The sequence below is a fragment of the Pinus tabuliformis genome, chromosome 2_1, assembly GCF_031772625.1.
Source record: "Pinus tabuliformis cultivar Carrire ecotype Pingquan chromosome 2_1, CPIR1, whole genome shotgun sequence".
NCBI lineage: Eukaryota > Viridiplantae > Streptophyta > Pinopsida > Pinales > Pinaceae > Pinus > Pinus tabuliformis.
Genome location: NC_142299.1, coordinates 193,763,707 through 193,788,348, shown reverse-complemented (window position 1 = coordinate 193,788,348; position 24,642 = coordinate 193,763,707). Strand labels below are relative to the sequence as shown.

The 24,642-nt window shown below is 38.2% G+C and overlaps 1 pseudogene; it reads right to left on the bottom strand.

Moving 5' to 3' along the window:
- The window catches only part of LOC149199384 (UDP-glucuronic acid decarboxylase 4 pseudogene), a 43,756-nt pseudogene that overhangs the window by 551 nt on the left and 18,563 nt on the right, over positions 1-24,642 (bottom strand).

Sequence of the window (24,642 nt, the reverse complement as noted above, 5' to 3'; positions counted from 1 at the left end):
GCCAGCTTAGTTCATAGGCCTCTTTTCCCAGTTCTCCATCGTAATCTTGCCCTACGCTCAGATTAGCCAAGGCATCCTCGATGAACAAAGTTGCTTGAGATTGAGCCACAGACAGTGATGTACTATTTAAAACCATGATCTTCCAAAAGTTCATGACTTGGATGCTGAAAAGGAGGAAAAAACTTTGTCATGGAACCAACTGGCGAACTACTTCTAGCAAAACTGCCACTGCCAAGACATGATCCATGAGGAGAAGATGCAAGCTTTGAGGATGCCATTGTTCCCCCATGGTTGTCTGATGGTGTTGATCCAAAGAAAAACCCAATAGACTTACTAAGTGTATTTTCTGATATGGTGCTTTGTCGGTTGCGAAATATTGGCTATGGATTCAAACAAATCCCCAATTTCGTAGCGCAATCTAAAACATGTTGCGCTGCGAAACTACAAAAAGGCTTTATGCGCATCAAACTAATGTGAGCGGTTTTGAAATTTTGGCATTAGAATTTTCAGTGATAACAGCGTGCATGGCATGCACTGTGATGGGGAGTGTGTGGTACTTGGATTGGTCTTCCTCATTCGACATGCTGGGGAATATATATTTTTTCAATGATTTGGAGGAAAAATATCTCCAGATGCACATTGAGATGGGAGATGATGGAAGGTACAATGTGACTAAGATTGGTAAAAACACCTTTCATAGGGATTTAGGCTCCCCTCTCATACTCAAGGATGTGATGATTGTTCTGAATCGAAAGAAAAATATCCTCTTCATTGCAGTTTTAGAAGACTATCGTTATGATGTGATCTTCAATAAATGGAAAGCATCCTTGAGACACATAGCCACAAGATAGGTGAGGTAGATTAGGGTTTGAGTTAAGAACCTTTATGAACTTGAGGTAGAAGATGAATACAAAGCCTTGAGGAGAAAGGCAAGGGTTAGAGACATGGTGGTTGAGAGGGAGCATCATTTAACTGTCAAAAGGAAGCCAAAGAAGGAGCCTTGGGATGTTGTGGAGCAACCACAAATGGAGAAGCTAAAAGGAGGTAGAGTGGAGATATCTAGTCAACCAAAGAACTCTAGAGGGGGGAAATTTCAAGCTAAGTGGGTAGAGGGAGCACACTTATCCATACCTTGAAGTGTGAGGTGGGGTAATGTGAAGCCCTAATCCCAAGAGTGTAGAAATTTGGGTAGGGCCCATTGAGGTGTTCTCCTCATGGATCATTACCCTTGATATGGGGGCCCATTGAGGTGTTCTCCTCATGGATCATTACCCTTGATATGGGGGCCCATAGTATTCAGTAGTAGGAGGATGAATTTCATTCAAATATTGATTAGTGCATAGGAGTCTTAATAGCAGAGAAGAAGGCTCAGTAGTAGAGTCAACAGTGGCACAATTTTCCCAATAGATAGTTGCAAATTGAGTCAATGATTATTTTTATTTATTATTTATTTTTTGATGTTTCTTAGTTGCAGATGTTGCAATAGCAGAAACAAAAAAGAGAAGTGTTGCATGCATTACATTCCAAAGGTGCCAAAACAGGGTAGCTGAGAATCCCTTTCTTGCTGAGAGGGAGTGTTGAAAAATGTAGCAAAAATTCTTAAATTGATTTTTCCTTAGTCAAATTGTGAAAATTCGAAATTCCACATCAACATACAACTTAGATGAGTTAACTAAGGTGACATGGTTGTTGTCGCTCAGTTATCTTATTTAATTCGATTTAGGGATATGAAGTTCAATTTTTTGCAATGATTCCTAAATTTTAGGAGCCTAGGTTGAGTTAATTTCAGTTGTAGCAATTTATTTCAGTTATTTAATTGAGTTATTGTCAGTTAAACTAGTTCTAACTGTTGGAGGAACTAGTGGAAGGTCAAGTTGTGGAAGTGTAACTTTGACCACACTCAGTGATCAATTAGCCTAAATTAGCTCATGCATGTAGAGAGTTAAAGCTACCCAGTTGAGATGGAGATTCCAAAGTAGTGTAATATCAATTGTAGTCTATTCCAATGTGTACAAGTGGTGCTTGTAGTTAGAGGATGAGCCTAAATGAATTGTGTAATTCCAATTGAGTAATTTTCCTAATTAATAGGTGCCTAATTCCTCAAGGAACGACAAGTTAATAAGAGAATAGAGGGCTTGAAAATTGGCTAAGTGTTTCCTAGAGTCAGACATTCAAGCAGAGGGGTAGATTATACACTTGCAGTTTGTGCTCACGCTTAAGAAATCATATGTATTCATCACTATTCTTTGATTAATGCAATACATATAGGAAGGGGTTTTGAGTTTTTGTTTTACCTTAGATAAATATTTGTGCATATGTGATGTTTCCTTTTGCATATCTGTGATTTGTGTTCTAGATTGTAAATTGATTTTGCATAGCAGTAGAGTAGCTTCGAGTCGTGTGATTTAGTAAATTTCATGAGCATTTTCGAATCTACACAATAATTTCTACAAAAAGAAAATATCTCTAGGTACTTTGGGTAGAAACTTCATAACCAGATTTGGAAAATTAGATGTGTGGCATGTTCCACATGTTCATTCATGAGAAGAAGTAGAAAGCAACAAGACATGGGGAAGTAGAATTGGTTAAGGAAGACATAATGTAATAAACCCTACTAGTAGGGTTGACACTATTTACAAAAAAACTCAATAATTTCAAACATAACAAAAAAGATACACATAATTTAAGAAAAACATAAATCCATGTGGACAGTGAATCCATAATAAAAAGAACCATGTAATAGCATGACATAAAACATGCCAAGAAAATCCATAAAACATGCAATTGATATATATTTGATCACTTATGTGATCATTTTTTTACCTAACTATGGGCCTCAAACATTCCTCCTAGTTATAGATTCTGTTGGTCTAGTTCTCTCAGTGATAAGTCACCCTTGTGCTAGGTTCATGACTCCTATCAATGTTGGATTCTCAATCTAGGTACATGCCTTATACCAAATATAGCAAGGCTAAGGTAACAAACCTAGAAACTTCCAACAAACAGGATCACATCCCCCATCAACCCACATCAAAGTGGTGCAACCCCTTCATTTCAATTGTAGTCCCTTTGGCAGTACCAACACCTCCAAGGTGTCCATATGAGTTGGCTAAGGATTCTCACAACATTGCAGCTCCAGGATTCATACAATCCTCATAAGTATCTATGTATCCTCTAGTCCCTCACACAACCAAGGTACCAAACCTAACATCCTCTAACCAAAAAGATCTCATCCACCACTAACCCTTATCTTGAATGGCCAAGAATTCTCATGACATTGTGGCTTGTGGATTGCTACTACCCTCATGGGTCTCCGGGCACCTTCCAAGCTCTCATCCAGGGGTAGATGCCCCTCCTTTGGACTATTTAATTGAATAAGGAAAACACTTTTTGTTAGCATTGGCATCCCCTTTACTTTATAATATAATATTATATGTATAAAATCCTATAGATTCACAAGCTCATGCAATGTACTAAAGAACAGGACAAGAATCTACTTCTAATTTCAACCAATAGAAGCTAATAGATAGATGAAAAAAATATGATCAAGAAGAATAAAAATCAATGGCACATAAAACAAGATGTATCTGGGGAAACCCTCTGCTCAAAACATGACTATTTATATTGCATATATCAAAAACATGAGTGAAGATACAAAGCTTGTTCTCACTAGAACAATTCCACACAAGTATGCTCAACTCTCTCACCTCACAAGCAAGCTCTTGGCCAACACTTAGCCAATTTTCCAGCTCTCCAAGGCCAATCTCTTGCGCAATTCCTAGGATGAATAGCCTGCATTTAAAGGGAATTCATACTTCCAAAACTGCACAATCCAAACATAGGATCAATCTCTGATGCATGCATGATATTTACACTACAGTAAAAAATACAATTGATAGGACATTATCCTTGCACTCTAGTCTCAACTGTGCCTTTCTCAGAATCGACATGCATGAGTTTATGATGAGGGCATCTTCAGTTAACTAGAGTGGCACTTGTGGATGCACTAGTGCACCAACTAACTGTTAACTCTATGTTAGTTCCTCAAATAGTTTGGAACTAATTTAATTGAACTAACTTACTAAATTGAGTGATTTAATTTCCAACTCAATATAAACTCATACTAGACCCATAAAACTTAAAGAGAACAGATACGTAACTTGTATACAGAAAGAATTACAGCTCGAAATTCCTAAGCTAATTAAGTTAATTAAACTTAATTAACTATTTACAAGTTGTTATGAGAATAGAATTCAATTTTAATTCTCAGTTTAATTCGAGGACAAATTAAACTGGTATTTCTTGTTTCCATTTCTCAACACTCCCTCTCAACAATAAAGGGATTATCAGCTACCCCAATCTTGTAACTTGAAACTCGAATTTACATCATGACAATGCCTTTGTCAAAATGTTAGCATCTTGATCCTCCATGGGAATGTACTCTAACAACATAATCTGCCTCAATACACAATCTCGGAAATGATAATATTGGATATCAATATGCTTGGACAGATCATTAAAAACTGGATTTTCAGAGATTTTGATACAACTTTGGTTATCATAGTTAGATCCATTTTTAGAGCAGACAAACCAACCATGATCATCCTCATCTAGATGGCCTCACATGATTCCTGACTCGTAGTGATTTACTCTGCCTTTGCTGAACTGACTGTAACCAAACTTTGTTTCCTACTGTACTAAGAAGCTACCGTTGAACCAATACTGAATATCTGTCCTGATGTGCTCTTCTGGTCAGATGGACTTCTTTCCCAATCTACATTGGTGAAGCCTTGAAGCTTCACTCCCTTTGTCTGTTTCTGCCATACTCGTTATTGAGAAGTTCTCCTGAGGTATCTTAACACATTCTTTGTTGGCTTCCAATACAGGTTGGTATGCCTAACCATCACTTAACTAAGTTGGTTAACTACATAGCACACATCTAGTCATGTGTTCACCAAGTACATGAGTGAACCCATAAGTTTCCTATAAACAATAGCTTACATTACTTCCCCTAAAGTAGCATACTCCTTCCTCTAGTTACTTGCTAGAGGAGTCTCCATGGCTTTGTTGCTCTCCATGCCGGTGTCTTGAGTATCTTGTTGGCATACTTTCCCTGAGACACAAATAACTCCCCATCTCCCTACCATACTTCCATACCAAGAAAGTAATGCATGAGCCCCATGTCCTTCATCTCAAACTCTCTTGCAAGGTCCTCCTTGAAAGACTTGATCAACTAATTATCACTTGTCAGTATGAGATCATCAACATAAAGTACAGTGATCAACATGTTCGCATCTACTTCAATCTTTGTGAAGCCCAACCCAGTGAAGTAGATATTTATTCAAGTGATCCAAATTGGATCCTAGAACACTCTCTAAGTTTTCATGAACTCTTAAAAATCATGTGAAAGTTTCAAAGTCTTATAAAATTCAAGCTTATCAGAGATAACCTCGTGAAAATGGTAATTTGTGATTAGTGCGGAGCAAGGAGGACCCTCGATCAAGTGCGTAGACCATTGGCCCATGGTAACACATGCTGGTGCAAATTGGAAAAACCAGAGGTTAATTCGAGAAACGAGGACAAGTCGCTAATCACATATCACAGGGCAAACCCCTCAAAGAAGGATAAGCCTCGAGCACCCAGACCCAAAAATGTTATAAAACGTGGAAAATGATGCCTTAGTTCCGATGAAGCAAGATTCCACAAAACCAATACGATATTGGAAGGGGTTGAGGTCGTAAGCAGTTTCAATCGAGTCCCGCCCAATGACACACATTGATTGCCATGCATCCAACAGAAGAGAGAGAAAACCACTCACATCGGACAGGTAACCATCGTGCTACTTAGCCGCCCGATATGAGCGATGACCGTAGGATCTGGGACCCCCAGATCGATGACGAAGACGCGATCCGATGGATGATCGGATTCAACAGGGTAAATATGTAGAATTACATAAGATTTGAAGTCCGATATGGACGATGCATTGGCAGAGATTTGTATTTCATGTGAAATCTTGGAGCAAAAGGAAATAACAGTTGTTCAAACATTTCCAGTGAACCTGACGCACTCATCCGTTACAGAATAGGTGGCCAACTACCTATGAGGCATTATACAGTGATGATTACGTCGAACAGAGGGATTCAAGTGAACAGAGATAGGGGAACCAGAAAGCCGAGAAGTGGAAATGAACAGTCAGGAAGCCGATGGCTTTAAAGCCATGAACTAACAGAGACAGAGGAAGCAGAAGGTAGTAGTGAAGAGAGTTTGTTAGACACAGAAAGAAGGAGCCGAGCTGACCTGCAGAAGCAAAGGTGGCATCAAGCAAGACAGAGCTAGAGAGAGTCAGAGAGTCTGTGTACTCTAGAGAAGGCTTGAGAGGTTCAAGCGAACTCCTGTATATGCCTATCATGTATGAGTCTCATATGGGGCTCATACTATTGTGACCAATAGAGGTAGAGTTTCAGTAAGTAGAGTCTGTGTACTCCAAAGACTTGGGGGATCCAAGTACAGTCTTGCTGATTCATATCTGTTGTGTGAGACTCACATTGAGCTCACTATTGTAAAAGCTCTTCTTTTGAAAACATAATAGAGAGGCCACCACTAAAGGTTGGACTAGGAGACTTAGCCCAGGATTATTGGGTGAACTCCTTATTAAACTTCTTGTATTTTCATGTTTGCCTGCTATGTTTTCTCTAACTACTTTAGTGTATGTGTATTTTGCAATCTTATCGATCCATTGCATAACATAACATAGGCACATCCATGCACATTAGTCTGTAATACCTTAATTGTTCATCTTAGATCAATTACAGATCAGGTGGTATCAGAGCTCTAGGTTGCTAAGGTTAGACAAGCTTGTGCTGGATTTTTTTGTTGAATGCTAACTAGATCAAAGCTTAAATTAGGAGAAGGAGAATTGGTTGAAACTAACCTAGAAATTGGAAGAGTCTATCCTAAGAGGAAAATGGCCGAAGAAAGTCCCTTGGAATCAGACCCCCAGTTCATGGATAGTTTCATGACCATGAGAGCCATGGTAGAGGAAATGTATAGAGAATTTAAGAAAGGTATAGAGGAAGATTCATCAAACTCCAAATGAGATAAAGGATCAAAAGAATCTCTCCTCCAGGACCATTCTAAAGGCAAAGGGAAATAAGAAAAGCTTCCCACACCTCTTGATAGCCCTGAAAATAAAAAGAAGACATCTTTGATTAAATTAGATTTTAAATTTGATTTACCAATATATGATGGAGAGTTGAATGCAAATAAGCTAGATAATTGGATTATACAGATTGATGTGTATTGCAGGGTGCAGAGCATTGATTCATATAGTATTAAGATTCAGCTGGCTAGCCTATGCCTTGGAGGCACTGCCTTGGTATGGTGGGAAGGCAGGACGCAAGCTGACATGAAGAAGCATGGTAAAATTCTTTCTCTCTGGAGTGAATTTGTTTCTGCAATTAAAAAACAGTTCTACCCACTAGCTTATATGCAGTAAGACATGATGAGTTGGCAAACTCTTCGACAATTGAAAGGGCAAAGTGTATAAGGTTACACCCAAGAGTTTAGGAAAAGAGCTTTGATTCTAGGAATTTATTTAGACTCACCTTAAACTTTGTTGAAGTATATAGGTGGTCTACACAGCTATTTAAAGCATACCATTCTCATGTTTAATCCCACTAGCATAGATGAGGTATCTATTCAGGCTACACATCTAGAGGCTAGAAGCGAGAATGTGAACCCAGAAGTTGGGGGATCATCAAAACCCACTACAAGCAAGAATAAGGAAAAGAGAAAGCAGAAATGGAAAGAGAGGAAGGAAAATGTTGTACAAAAGACCAAACCTTCATGCACTCACTGCAAGAAGGATGGGCATGATGATGAACACTGTTGGATTCTGTATCCGGAGCTGAAATCCAAGAAGTACGATGGAAAAAAGAAGAATACTGCTACAGCTATTCAAAAATATTTGGGGTCAGACTTAGGGGATGAAACAACAATCACAGCCATAGGTATAAAAGGTAAAAATTCTAAAGCATCTACTAGTTATTCTGCACAATACACTAATAATGAATAAAATGAGAGGAAAAGAGATGAGCTTTTTCATATTAGATTTATTTCCAAGCATCAATAGATTGATAGTTTGTTTGATAGTGGCTCACAAGCAAATTTAATTTCTGAAGCAATTGTAAAGAAATTGGGATTACTAACCACACCTCACAAGAAACCATATCCATTACGTTGGTTATGTGATAAAGAAAAGCTACAAGTGACTAGAGAATGTAAACTTAGGTTTTCTTTTGGGACAGCATTTATAGATGAGGTTTAGTTAGATATTGTTCCCTTGGATATATGTGGAATTGTTTTAGGAAGTCCTTACTCGTATGATAGGAAAGCTATTTTCTATAGGGATGAAAACAAGTATCAACTCGTTAAAGATGGAATTGAATATATTGTAAGAGCTCATAAACTCAAGGATAATTATACTCTCATGAACTCAAGGCAAATGAAAAGAATTGTAAATTCATGCAAACAATTTTTACTAATGGTTGTAAAGGAAAAGAAACCTAATAAAACCCATGTATTTGAGTGTTGTAATGCTAAACAACAAGCTGATTTAGAAAAATTTGTTTTAGAATATGATATACTATTTCAAGAACATAAAGGTCTGCCACCGAAAAAGGAAATAGTACATGATATTAATTTGCAGCAAGATGCTCCATTTCCTAACATTGGAATGTATAGGTTGTCTGCTTTAGAGAATGCAGAAATCAAGAAGCAAGTACAGGAGCTGCTCAAGAAAGGGTTCATAAGACCTAGCACATCACCATGTGGATCTCCAATTGTCTTGGTGAGAAAGAAAGATGGCTCATGGAGAATGTGCATTGATTACCAAGAACTGAATAAGATAATGATAAAAAATAATTATTCCCTTCCTCGCATAGATGATCTATTAGATCAGTTGAAAGAAGTTGTTTACTTTTCCAAGTTCGACTTGCATAGTGGCTACCATCAGGTCAAAGTTACAGAGCAAGACGCATGGAAGACTGCTTTCAAGATAATGTAGGGATTGCATGAGTGGTTGGTTATGCCTTTTGGCTTAACTAATGCTCCTGCTACTTTGATGAGAGTAATGAATGATGTACTCCGACCTTTTATTAATGATTTTGTCATTGTATATTTAGATGACATTCTTATATTTAGTAAAACATGGGAAGAACATTTGAAGCATGTAAAGTAGACTGTAGATGTTTTGAAAAGAAAAAATATTTATGTTAAGCTCTCAAAATGTAATTTTGACAAAACATCTTTGAATTATTTGGGTCATATTGTAGGGGGTGGTGAATTGAAGATAGATCCCTCTAATTTTGCAATCATTGTAAACTAGCCTAAACCTAAATCTGCTACTAAAGTTAGAAGCTTCCTAGGAGCAGCACAGTACTGGAGAAATTTTATATCTAACTTTTCCTTGATTGCAACTCCCTTACATGATTTAACAGGATTGAACAAGGTGTTTCAGTCAGGAGGCAAATAGCAGAAAGCCTTCGACACCCTGAAAGAAAAGATTAGTGCAGCACCAATACTAGCATTGCCTGATCTTCAAAGACCATTCGAGATTGAAACTGATGCGAATGACTATTCCATGGGAGCAGTGTTGATGTAGCACGATAAACCCATATGTTATCATTCTGAGACATTTAATTATGAAGTAGTTAATTATCCCACATATGATAAGGAATTATATGCATTAGTACATAGTGTGAAAAAGTGGAAACATTACCTAGTGGGAAAGGAGACAGTTATACATACTAATCATCAACCACTTCAATATTTACACTCGCAAACTAAGTTGCAGCAATCGAGACACTATAGGTGGATGGGTTTTCTACAACAGTTTCATCTTGTCATCAGATATAAAAAGGGCATACACAATAAAATTACAGATATGTTGTCTAGACCAACCATAAATGCATTCACTATACTTAAGCATAATTTAGTATTGAATGAAAGCTACATTGAACAATGTGCTCAAGATATATATTTTAAAGATGTATATGAAACTTTAAGTCATGGAAAACAAGTAGAAGAATTAGATTATCATGTTAAGGACCAACTCTTATATCATTTTGGAAAGTTATGCATTCCACAAACTGAAGGAGTAAAGATAATTCGAGAAGCACACACTTCTCTAATATCAAGTCACTTTGGGGTAAGTAAAACAATTGCACAACTGCAAAGATTTTGTTATTGGCCAAAAATGCATGAAACAGTTTCTAGATATGTAAGAGGGTGTACCATGTGTGCTAAAAGCAAGCTCAACAATAGAAAACTAGGCTTGTACACTCCACTACCAATTCCTTCTCATCCTTGGGAAAGTGTTTCCATGGAATTTGTTGCAGGACTGCCTAAATCTAGAAAAGGTCATGACTATCTATATGTTATTGTGGATAGGTTCAGCAAAATGTGTATTTTAATTCCTTGTAACAAACAGATTACAACTGAAAAACAAAAAAGTTGTTGTTTCAGCATGTATGGGTTCATTTTGGATTACCCACGTCCATTGTATCTGATCGAGATTCCCTATTTGTTGGGAAATTTTGGTCGAGTCTGTGGGAATTGAGGGACACCAGACTAAAGAAGAGCACAACCTTTCATCCAAAAATAGATGGCCAAACAGAAGTGGTTAGCAAGACAGTGATCTAGTTGCTCAGAGGCTATTGCAGCAAGCATCCCAAGCTTTAGTATGAACACCTATGCTATGTGCAGCATGTTTACAACTGAGCTAAACATTCTTCTACATAGAGATCTCCTTTTGGGATTTGTTTTGGTTTCACACCATGGTCTCCTTTGGATTTTTTCTTTGGTAAAGACATAGTGGTTGATGGACACAATGATGTGGACAAGGCAACCAAGTTCATTAAACAAATCCAAGAGATTCACCAGGTAGTACAAGAATAGTTAGAAAAGAACCAAGACAAGTACAAGGTAAGGCATGATAAGGATCGGATTAAGTATAGTTTCCAAGTTGGTGATCAAGTCTAGTTGTATATCAGCAAAGACAGAATTCAAGGTGAAGGTAAGAAGCGAAAGCCAATAAGGTATGGACCTTTCAACATACTTGAGAAAATTGATGAAAATGCTTTTCGCCTTGATTTTCCAGCTTATATGCACATCTATTCAGTTGTTACTACAGAAAGCTTGAGGCTGTTTGAACCTTCATTGATTGAAGATCCTGAAGAGCAGAACCAATTGCCTTCTATTGATGATCTGTTGCCTAAATATCTCAATGAATTGCAGGAAAAGACAGTTCTCGACAAGAAGGTAAGGACAACGCGTAGAGGGTATGTTGAGTACCTCAGGGTTGGACTCAAAGGTTCAAAACCAAGCAGTGCAAGATGGATAGAAATTGGACAAGCGAGGAATTTATACCCTTACTTGATTGATGCTTAAAAACTAACTTTTGGTGGTCCAAAATCTTTTTCAGTGGGAAGTTCGTGATCTGAATTATATCCTAGAACACTCTCTAAGTTTTCATGAGCTATTAAAAATCATGCGAAATTTTCAAAGTCTTATAAAAGTCAAGCTTATCAGAGATATCCTCACGACAATGGCAATTTGTGATCAATGCAGAGCAACGAGAACCCTTGGTCAAGCACGCATACCATTGGCCCATGGTAATGCACGCTAGCGTAAATTGGAAAAACTAGAGGTTAATTCGAGAAATGGGAGCAGTTTCTGATATGCAATTAGCGACAAGTCACTAATTGCATATTGCAGGGCAAACCCCTCAAAGAAGGATAAGCCCCAAGTGCCCGGACCCGAAAATGTTATAAAATGCAGAAAATGATGCCTTAGTTCCGACGGAGTGGGATTCCACAAAACCGGCAGGATATCGGAAGGGCTCAAGGTGATAAGCGATTTCAACCGAGTCCCGCCTGATGCCACACATCGATTTCCACGCATCTAGTGGAAGAGAGAAAACTGGTCACATCGGATGGATAACCATCGTGCTACTTAGCCACCCGATATGAGTGACGACCGTAGGATCTGGGACCCCCAGATCAACAGCAGAGACGTGGTTCGATGGATGACCAGATTCGGCGAGGCAGAATTATATAATATTTGAAGTCTGATATGGACGACGTGTTGGCGGAGATTTGTATTTCGCGGGCAATCACGGAGAAAACAGAAATAATGGTCGTTCAAACATTTCCAGTGAATCTGACACACTGATTTGTTACAGAATAGGTGGCCACCTCCCTCTGAGGTGTTATACAGTGATGATTACGCCGAATAGAGGGATTCAGGCAGACTCAGGTAAGGAAACCAGAAAACCGAGAAGTGGAAATGAATAGTCAAGAAGCCGATGGCTTTGAAGCCATGAATTGATAGAGACAAAGGAAGCAGAAGGCAGTAGTGAAGAGAGTTTGTTAGACATAGAAAGAAGGAGCTGAGCTGACCTGCAGAAGCAAAGGTGGCATCGAGCTAGATAGAGCCAGAGAGAGTCAGAGGGTCTGTGTACTCCAAAGAAGGCTTGAGAGGTTCAAGCAAACTCTTCTATATATGCATGTCATGTATGAGTCTTAGATTGGGCTCATACTGCTGTGACCAATAGAGGTCGAGTTTTAGTAAGTAGAGTCTGTGTACTCCAGAGACTTAGGGGGTCCAATTATAGTCTTGCTTATTCATATCTGCTATGTGAGACTCAAATTGAGCTCACTATTGTAAAAACTCTGCTTTTGAAAACATAATAGAGAGGCCACCATTGAAGGCTGGACCGAGAGACGTAGCTGAGGAGTATTGGGTGAACTCCTTATTAAACTTGTTGTGCTTACATGTTTTTTTGTTATGTTTTCTCTAATTGCTTCAGTGTCTGTGTTTTTCGCAATCTTATCGATCCGTTGCATAAAATAACATAGGCACATCCATGCACATGAGTCTGTAATACCTTAATTGTTTGTCTTATATTAATTATAGATCACCAAGTGTACCAATCATGGGGTGCTTGCTTCAGCCCATACAATTCTCTCTTGAGCAGGCACACATGCGACTCACAGTCAAAGGTCTCAAAACCTTCAAGCTACTCTATGTACACCTCTTCCTCAATCATGGAATTAAGGACAGTTGTCTTCACATCCATTTGGTGTATCTTCCAACCCATCTGTGTTGATAGTGTGAATATATATTTGATTGACAAGTACCTTGCAATATCAGCAAAAGTCTCATCATAGTCAATCCCCTCTACCTGTGATGTTAGTGTAAGTATCTGCATACTTCCATCAGGGATCAAATTTGCTCTTTGCATTTTCATTTTAGGGGTCTCATACTGAAAATTATTACATAATTTCATTAGGTCATGTCAAACTGATCCACTAATGGTTGTCTTCTCTTCAGAAAATATAATTTCTCCCTCATAGAGTATACTTGCTGACTCTTCTTCAGGTTGTCTTTAGTTATGGTTTCATGGTCAATTTGCAATCATGCTTTCATTAGGTCATAGGGCATGTTTCATTAGGTCTTAGGGTTTCATTACCAAGGTCAAGAGCATGATTTGAAAGTGTAAATAAAGGGCAGCCAGGGTATGAGGATGATAAATAAGTCAAGTATGATGGCTAGTAAGTCATAGCCACTATATAATTATCTTTTAAACTAATGTAATTTCACCTCAAAAACATCAGAATATTTTGAGTTAATTTGTATTTATTACGTAATTTTAAGTCACTTTATGTAATAAATGGTATTGACTACACCAAAGCATCTCTCCTTGCTGCAAGGCAAAGAAACACTGCAAAAATCAGTTCAAGTGGAGAATTATCCACCTGAAAAGAAACAAAAAAGGAAAGGCATTAAAAACAAAGTTTTGAAAAAGGTCAAGAAACATTAGAAAATGGGTTTTTCAAGTGAAAAATAAAAATTTACTCCTATATAAGGTCTCACATTTCATTTTCAAGTTCATCATTCTCATTTGGCTAGCAAGGAGTCAAAAAGTGAGAAAAATAGGAAAGGTTGAGTGAGTTTTGGGCAAAGGAGATGTGGCGCTACACTTTTGGAGGTTGGCGCTATGCATTTGGAGCAGCGGTGAAGTGGCGTTGTGCTTCTACAATCTTGCGCTATGCATTTCAGGCATGAGAGTTAGTGCTACGCATTGAGAGGTTGGCGTTGTGTGTTTGGGCCCGACACTGCATGTCTAGAGGTTTCCACAGTGCCATTTTACGCTACACTACGTGTTGAGAGGTGGCACTGTGTGCCTATAGGAGGCGCTACACGTTGGGCAAAAATTGCCAAAAGACCTTCTACCACCTCAAAAAACTTCAAGATTTCCCTCCTTCCCTTTATACAAGTAATTTTTCTCTCCCATACTACACTATTGGTTTGCAATCAAACCTTTAAGCATAATTCCCCATGGGTAAATGTGAAACCCTAAATTTTCCCCTAGATATGCCTAAAACCCTAAACCTAATTATTCCTCCTATCACCTATCATTAAAACTCTAAACTCTTTCCCTATATCATTCCATAACATCCACATCCCTTTATCCCTCTTCCCAAAAACCAATATCTCAAACAAACCAAGCCCTCCCTCTCATTTTTATGATTCCTACTCCCTCATTCATCTTCTAGCCCATAATGTCATCTCCCATCTCCTCACTCCTAAAATCACTCTTCCTCATTCCCTTTATCCCTTTTCTTGGAGTGTACAGCCTTAAACCTTGCAAACATGAATAGAGAAGACCGAGACTATGAGAAGGAGGAAAACACAGGCAGTGACAATTCAACAAATAGACCTCGGCATCAGAGAAAACCAAACAAGGGAGGCATAATTATTAGGGAGGAGCCATCAAACCTTAGAGAATTGTAGGCCTCGCAGTTAGTTGTCACTTGTTTCAGAAATCTAGGGTGCTATGAGTTTTGTGAGTAGGTAGAGAGAGTTCAAAACCACCTTGAGCTCACCAGGATTTTTGTAGCCAATCTTCGGGACAACAAGGTGACTCTTGCTGGGGTGACATTCACAGTCTCACCCTCCATCACTGCAGATGCAACCAGGATTCCAAATGTAGGGGACAAGTGGTACAAGCCACAAGATCTGGATGAACATTATTATGAGCCTTATATCAAACCCAGGTATAGAAATGCGGTGAAAAGACTTTTTCCTTTCATATTCCTTGAGGACAAGTATGCCCCCATGATAAAAATCATCATGAAATATTCACTTGTGAGGGAATATTTTCTAGGTTGTACAACTATCACATCAGGCTTCTCATGCATTTTACCAGGGTGAGGATGTTAAACCTCCCTTATTTCTTATTCAGGAATATTGAGAAGATGGCCCATTTTGTGTAGAAGAAGCCATACCCTCAGCAGATGAGCAATCTCTATCATTATTCCCTGATCAAGATGATTGTGCTTCATCATCTTAGCCTCCTCAACATCTCTTGGGAGACATTTATTACTCATGACATCTTCAGGGGTTCTCAAATTCCTCCACTAGTGTCTCAAGAAGCAGGGGGACCTTCTAGTGGTACTTAGGTGAAAACAGATAAGGAGGCCAAAGAGGCTAGAGCCACTGAGGTGCTCGGGACTTACATTACATATTAGAGGGGCACAAGGAGATTGTTTGCAGTTTATAGGCAAGTGTTTTCTCCATGGGATGTGGAAGGTGCCTTGCCTTGTTCTTCAACCCATAGGCAAATGCTAGCTCCATAGGATGTGGAAGGGGCTTTCCCTTCTTCATCAACACAACAGGTACAGGTGCAATAACTGCACAAAGGGAAGGAAAAGATGCCAGAGGAAAGTTTTGATGATGAGAAAAAAGAAAGAGACTTTGATTTGATAGAGCATGATGAGCCAGAGTAGCATTATACCCACCATGGCATGGAAACAATTGACTTAGAGGCTCAAGATGAAGAAAAAATAAAGGACATCATCATACAGGAAAGGGAGGCTCAAGTCCAAGAATTGATGGAAATTTTGGAGAGAGCCAAGTATGTCATCACATATATGGAACAAGAGAACAAGCAGTTGAGTGACAAGTAGGTCCTCATGGAGCTGGAACTTCTCAAGATAAAACAACAAGGTGACAAGAAGGCACAGGTCACTTTGACTCCTATTGAGAAGGAAATTGAGGATGACATAGAGACTTGGCTTGAGAGGGTCAATTTTCACCTAGAGAAGCTGTTGCAGAAGGCCAATAGGGATAATCAGATTATCAGGCACATGGCCTACCATTACAAGACTGGAAACAAAATTTGCAACATGAGGGTCAAAATGATGAAAGCTAAGCTAAGGTGGATTCTAAAAGGAAAAAAGGAGGAGGATAGTCTTAGGTTGCTTGTTGAAGCTTCCTTGGATAATTGGGATACTTGATGATGGTTCTTCTCACCAATTTTGGTCAAGTTTGGAAGAGATTTTGTCATTTTCAAATTTTGAAATTTTAAACATAGAAAATCAAGCTCAACGCGCAGTGCCCACAAGCACTATGCTTTTCGTAGGGAAACCAATACACAAATGGCTTACATTTTTGTATTCAGAGTGATGCATACATACACCCTATCAATTTTCTAATTTTTTGGGGTAGAACTGGTCCACCAAAAGGTCAAAAAAACACCCAAAAAATGACCTTACTACCACTTTTTGGACACACAGAAGCAGTCTTGGGAGAATCAACTTTTGAGGGGTCAAATTAGCCTCAAATAGAGAAATTCTAGGTGTTTTGGAAAGTAGACTTGAAGACCTTTCCAATTAGCTATCATGAGCTCAATTTTGATGCAGGGAAGGCCTCCAAAAGGGACCTGAAAGTGGTGTTGCGCTTTGGGCCAGTGGCATTGCACGTAGGGCAAATTTTGCATAGAGTGGCTAGTTTTCTATTTTTTGACTATGTTTGGGGATTTTATCCCATGGAGGATGCTTTAATAACGTAAATGATGACCTAGCTTATAAATATGATATATAATTAGTAGTAGAGCGTAGATTCATTGCATTAAAAGTCAATTTGAGCTCAAGTGAATCAATTTTTCACTTTTAGAGGCAAGTTCTTAAGATGACTATATTCTTATTTCTTGTTCAGTGTTGGTTAGATTAGCTCCTTATCTTAGGGATTCAACCCCTGAGGATGGGAGGAGGTTGAAACAATGCCTATATCTTCTTCTTCTTTCTCATTGTAAAGGGCTGGACTCAGCTAGATGCTCAGACCTTGATTGTACATCATTTTGTAGCAGTTTAGCAGGAGATTAATAAGAATTACAGCTATTTTTTATGGGATCCTTGTGGTATGGACTTTTAGTACATTTTTTTCCCTTGTGATCACATGTTAGTATGTTTTGTGTATTTCGTTAATATTTCATTACTTCTAAGTGAATGCTTTCAAGTTGATAGGAAAAATTCATTACATCACTGCTCTACTTTGGGAAAATATTCACCATTATATGTTTTCTACAATTTGGGAAGGATCCATGATATTCACATGCTCTTCCTAGCCTCTCACCAGTATTAAACACATCACCCATCAAACCATAGAGTGATAAAACTTGTGCCTACTGTGCCCCATTGAACACCTAGCAATTTTGACCTAATTCCCTAGCCCTAAACTGTCCAGCTGCTCCTGATCTAGCAAAACCCCTTCAAAATCCAATCAAATCTTTGTGCTACTATACCTAGCCTAAAATCCTTTTCCTGAACCAGTCATCTTCTCTTAGATCCTTACAGAGAGAGCCCTCTCCTAGCCTAGTAGGGCTAGCTACTTGGCTAAGTGTGGTTTGTGGTTACCCTGGCATTGCCTTCCTTCATTCTAAGGTTCAATCCAGGTGATAACATATTGGAAATGATATTGGGGAATGAAAGAATAATCACCCCAGTAGTATCTTTCATTTGAATTCTTAAGCTTATGGATGATGAGTTTTAGAATTTACTAGGCTGAATTGGAAAGTTGTAAAGCAATATATAAAACTTCGAAATTTGAGCACACTGGCTTTGAGAAAGTACACTAGGGCCAATCTAGATCCAAACCCTGCCCCAGTAGTGGATAATCCCAACCTAATTTTGAGAAGACTCAAAAGATAAGAAATTTCAGTCAGTCCAACACCTTTAATAAAAGCAGATTCTTGCCCTGATGAGTGGTTGTTTTTAGAAGACCTTCCCTTTGATCTGTCATTTGACCTTTCCCTATTTAGAACCAGGTCTGAAAGTGCACTTGATGACATAGTTCTAGATCCAGAGTTTATTGCAGATCTCAAAGTCCAAAAGGCAAACCATTCAATTGATGAGTATATTCTAAATTCCCCTCAATCATCCCTTACTACTGCTAAGATCCCTGAGCTTTCTGAACCAGTGTCCACTACCCTTAGTTCACCATTATTCCCTTCAACCTCTAAAGTTCATTCCCCACCTCCATTTATACCTTCACTTCCCTATCAACCTATCATTCCCCATCAATCACCTATTACTCCCAGTTCTCCATCAACTACTGCATCATCTCCTAGTACCCCAATCCTTGCTTTAAATCCACCTCCCCCACCTCGAGTTATGGCTGCCCGATATGCACCCCTTGTTTTACCTCAGAATCTTGGTGCCATGCCCGCTGATTATCAAACCAAAATACGTTTCTTTGATGCCACTTAAACCATTACAGCTAAGAAACATGTAGATAAAATGAATGATTTCTTTGACCTCCATGAAGTAGATATTGAAGATGTGATGATGAGATTGTTTGTACAAAGCTTTGGAGGTGAAGCTCGAAAATGGTTCAGAGCTTTTCCCGCAGCTTCTATCACCACTTTACCAATCCTGCATAGGCAGTTCCTGGATCAATGGGAGGTGAAGAAGAATCCACTTCAGATTTTGTTCGAGTATGAGATCATCAAAAGAAATGTCAGCGAGAGTGTGCAAGACTATTGTGTGAGGTTTAATGCAGTATACAACGCTATTCCTACCAACATTAAACCACTGGAGGGATTGGCTTATCTCAAGTTTCCGGATGGTTTCGATGCTGATATGGCATATTAGTTGCGGGAACTTGATCTTACCACACTAAAAAACATGCAAAAGAATGTTGTGAGTGTAGAAGCAAACTTTTTGGCCAAAAGAGCAAGAATGAGATCTGAGAAAAGAGGGACCATGAAAGAAGAAGCATCTACTTCAGATGTAAATATGGATACATTGATTTCAATAGTGGAGAGGATGGTTGACCGGTTATCCATCACAGATAGACATGAACAACTAATCCAGAATCCAAATTTTAGAGGAGAGCAGCAACCCCAATTCCGAATCAAGTAGAGAGAACAAACAACACCAGAGCAACCAGCGCAACAACAACAGATCAGAACTCCCTTACATCAGAATTATTTTCAAGGAATGGAAGAAGAAGATGAGGAAGATCTGATAATTGAAACAAATCACTTTTTCACTGCTGATGGTATGCCTATATTTCTGACCAAAGTTCAAGAATACGCAGAAGTTACAGACATTCGAATGGATGAGGATTACATCTTAGCAAATGATGTGGTTTTGGAGGCTGAATCTGATGATTATTACTGTGGTGATATGAATTCTTTGACTGCACAGTAGAGGCAGTACTCTTTAAGGAGCAGAGATGTACTAGTCAATCCCATTAAGAAAAGAAAATATGTGTGATCAAAAAATGATTCCTCAAACACTCAGAAGAAAGGGAAAGAGCTTTCTGATCTGAATCCCATCAAGGTACCATCAACAAGTATCATTGCAAACGAGAAGAACAATCAGCAAAAAGATAGTGGAATGAAAGAGAAAGTAGATAAGAAGGACATTGGTGTCAAATAGGTAGAAAATGTTTCATCCTTTAATTTAGAAAGTGAAATTGCTAAATTAAAAGTGTCCATTCCTTTAACTGATCTTGTTAAGAATAGAAATTATAAACACCATGTATCTAGAATATTGCAAATATATCCTATGTCAGACATGGTGAATGTCGAGGATGATCATCCTGAACTCATTTTTGGTCCAGCCATAGAAGGTTAGCCTAAAGATAGCGAGTCCCTTCCTTTTATCTGAGTCTTAGACTGCATGAGTATATTCTCCATAATGCTATCTTAGATTCCAGAGCTTCCCACAATTTGATTCCCAAAGCCATTATGGAAAACTTGGGCCTGGATATCACCTAGAAATATCATGATTTGTACTCCTTGACACTAGTAGAGTTCGTTGCATTGGTCTCATCAAATATTTGGAGGTTTCTTTAGATCAAATCCCAACCAAAAATGTCTTGATGGATGTGGTACTTGCTAATATACCCCCTCGATTTGGTATGCCCTTATCTAGATCGTGGGGTATTAAACTCAAAGGCACTTTACAACTTGACTTCTCTTATGCTACCATCCCTATTTTCGGTCAATTGAGGAAGTTTTGCCGGGAAAAGAAAATGAATTATATGATCACTAGTAAAGAGAAGCCTGTGAATCAATTGATAAATGTTGTACATATTGATTTAGAGTCCTTTGTTTTGTACTCTGATAGTGGATTGAATGATGTAGATATTCAACTTGTAGAAGTAGATGATGGACTAGAAATTTTCGAGAATTTTAGAGCAGTTCTTAATCAAGAAAAAGAAAAAATAGTGATTTCTTCTGAGCAGCCTACACAGTAGCAAAAGGTCAATGAAGAGCAGAAAAATGAAGTAATCAACAAAGGTAAGGTTGAGAAAGAAACATAATTCCAGCATCTAGAAGATGAAGCTGGCCTTTGGACCATGGACTTCGATGGAATTGTGGGTAAGGATGGTGTTGGTATTAGAATTTGGATTTGAAGCTTTGCTTTCCAGCCTCCCATAGTCCCAAGTAATGTTAGAGCATGTTCCTACAAGTTAGCTTTTGATTGCTCTAATAATGAAGCAGAGTATGAGGCTTTGATTACAAGTCTTAAAATTTTGAAGAAACTGGATGCGAAAAGGATTTCTATTTATGGTGATTCAGAGCTAGTGATTAAACAAGTAAAAGGAGAATATCAAGTAAAACCTACGCAGATGAGACCCTATAGAAATGTAGTTCTAGATATTTTAAGGATGTTTCCGTAATATACCTTAGTATTAGTACCCCAGACTCAAAACATCATTGCAGATTCACTCGCCACTACAACTAGCAATTTGAAGATTCCAATGAATTCTAGCAACAAATTTGAAATTCATGTCAAACATAGGCCTACTGTTCCTGATAATTTGAGGTATTGGCGTGTTTTTTGGGATGACAATGAAATTAATGCCTTTTTGCAGAATGAAGGAAAGTTTAAGAATGCTTCCATTGATGATGTTTGTGATTCCAATGAACAAGATATTGAGGTAAATCAGATGGAGGTTTTACAACTGAAGGATAATATTATTCCTAGAGGTCTCATACCTTTAGAGGAGATTTTTGATCAGGATGATGTGGCAAGAAAACTGACCATGGTTCCTATGGACAAAGGAGTTGAAGATGTAAATCTTTGAACATCGGACCAGCCCAAGCTTGTAAAGTTATCAAAAGCATTATCTCCCAAAGTAAAGGCTAAGTATGTTAGATTACTTTCTGAATTTTCTGATGTTTTTGCATGGGATTATTTAGATTTGAAAGTGTATGACAAGGATATCATTCAACATACTATTCCTATCAAGCCGGATCAAAAACCTTTTAGACAAAAGTTGAGAAGAATCAATCCAAAGCTGCTTCCATCCATTGAGAAAGAGGTAAATATATTGTTTAAATCTGGCATCATTGTTCCAATTAGATTTTCTGATTGGATTTCAAATTTGGTCCCAGTACGAAAGAGGATTGGAGAAACAAGGTTGTGCATAGATTTCCAGAACCTCAACAAAGTGTCCTTAAAGGATAATTACCCTCTTCCTAAGATGGACCATATTCTGCAAAGAGTAGTTGGATCATCACAGATGTCACTACTAGATGGCTACTCAGGCTATAGTCAAATCTTGGTGCATCAAAGAGACCAAGACAAAACTGCCTTCACAACACCATGGGGAACTTTTCAGTATGCCAAAATGCCATTTGGATTGAAGAATGTTGGAGCCAATTTTCAACTTGTGATGGAGATAGTTTTTGATAATGAGAATGATGTTTTCCTAGTAGTTTATTTAGATGATCTAATGGTATTTTCTGGTCCTGATGATGAGCATTTGCACCACTTAAGGATTGTCTTTTAGAAAAGTAGGAAGTTCGAGATTTCTCTAAACCCGAAAAAGAGTCTTTTTTCCATGGACGAGGGTAAACTCCTTGGTCATATAATTTCTAAAGATGGCATTCGCATTGATCCTTCAAGGGTGGAGGCAATCCAGCATATAGATTTTCCGCACAACAAAAAGGAGATTCAGGCTTTCAATGGTAAGATGAATTTCTTACGCAGATTTATACCAAATTTGGTTGAGCATTTACGTGAAATAACTAATATGTTGAAAAATGACAGCATTGTGAAATGGACTGAGAATGCCATGAAATTGTTCAACTTGGTAAAGTTTGCTTTGACCATAGCCCCAGTCTTGATCAGTCCTGATTATACTCATGATTTTATTATATTTTCATTTGCATCTGAGCACACCATGGCTACGGTATTGATGCAAAAGAGGGATCAAGTGGAGCAACCCATTGCTTTTTTCAGTAGGACTATTTGAGATGCTTCCTTGCGTTACAATATCATTGAAAAACAAGTGTTGGCTCTTATAAAAGCATTGAAGGATTTCAAAGTATACATTTTGCATTCATATACTATAGTGTATGTTCCTAATGCAGCCATCAAGGATGTTCTCATGAAAACTGACCTGGAGGGGAGAAGAGGTAAGTGGATAGCAGCAATGTTGGAGTATGATCTTGAGATTAAACCTACCAAACTGATCAAAGGACAAGGCTTGGAAAAAATGATGGCTGAATCAAATTTGCATGCTCTAGACATAAATCTCATTGTAGCAATGTCAAATGACGAAGATGGTGGCTCACTCATTCAAGTATCAAAAATGTTTCTCAAATCACCTTGGTATTATGATATAGTTTATGTTCTTTAGCATCTTTCACCACCTCGTGGAATGTCAAGAAGTAAAGGTAGATCACTTAAACTAATGTCTGCAAAATTCTGCATTTTAAATGGTGCTCTCTATTGGAAAGATCCGGGAGGAATTCTTCTTAATTGTTTGGTTGAAGATGAGGCTCAATAGGTAATGAATGATTTTCATATAGGTCATTGTGGTGGTCATTTGTTTTGGAAAACAATAGCTAACAAAGTGTTGAGAGCAGGATATTATTGGCCAACTTTGTTTTCAGATTTATATAAGACAGTTATGGGCTGCCATGAATGGAAAGTTTTTCATTGAAAAAGGAAGTTGATTCCTCTTCCTTTGAGTCAGTTGAAATAAATGCACCTTTCTAGCAATGGGGACTTGATTTCATAGGAGAAATCCATCCCACATCATCATCACAACACAGATGGATTTTGACAGCTACCGATTACTTCACCAAGTGGATTGAAGCCATGTCGACAAGGCAAGCCATGGACATGATAATTATCCAATTTTTAGAATCTAATATCTTGTCTCATTTTGGTTTCCCTCGTAAGATTATAGCAGATAATGCAGTGGAATTTAAGTCCAAGGGGACTTGATTTCATAGGAGAAATACATCCCACATCATCAGCACAACACAGATGGATTTTGACAGCTACCGATTACTTCACCAAGTGGATTGAGGCCATTTCAACAAGGAAAGCCACGAACATGATAATTATCCAATTTTTAGAATCTAATATCTTGTCTCGTTTTGGTTTCCCTCACAAGATTATAATAGATAATGCAACGGCATTTAAGTCCAAGAGGATGGTTGAGTTTTGCAACAATTACAATATTAAATTGGGTCATTCCATGGCATACTACGCACAGGGCAATGGATTGGCTGAGTGATCAAATAAATCCTTGGTGAACATTATCAAGAAAATGTTAGAGGAAAAAAAGGAGAATTGGCATTGAAAGCTTGTTAATGCCTTATGGGCCGACAGAGTGAGCAACAAGAAATCAATAGGTATGTCACCTTTTGAGTTGGTTTATGGTGCTAATAGAGTCTTTCCTACATGACTTGTAGTCCTGGTCATGAGATTATTACAGGAAGCTAGCAGTGAAGAGGATGATATTCAATGTAGAATTAATCAAACGATTCACCTTCAGCAAACAAGGGAAGAGGTTTCCCAAAACACTTTCTGGTTCCAAGAGAAGATAAAGAAAATTTATGACGGCAAAACCAAAGCAAAAAAGTTTCATCTGGAAGATGTAGTGCTATGGTGGGATGCAAGAAATGAGGAAAAGGGAAAGCATGGTAAGTTTCACAATTTATGGAAAGGACCATATAAAATCTCAGCTTATCGAGGATTGAATGAATTTTTGTTAAAGGAAATGGATGGTTAGGAATGTTTAGGAGAGGCAGTGAATGGTAGGCTCCTAAAACACTACTACTTTTGAGGTTGTTCCCTGAAGTTACTTCACCTTCATTGTATATACCAGTTTGCTTTTCCTTGCAAGGTTTCGAGTACACTGTCATCTAATCTTGGGGCCCAAAATGAAGGCTATAAATTTTGAATGATTTGTGTCAAGTTTGGTTGATTTGGTTTATAGTCAAGTTTAGAGTCGGTTGTGAGTTAGTTTTCACCGTGTATTGAG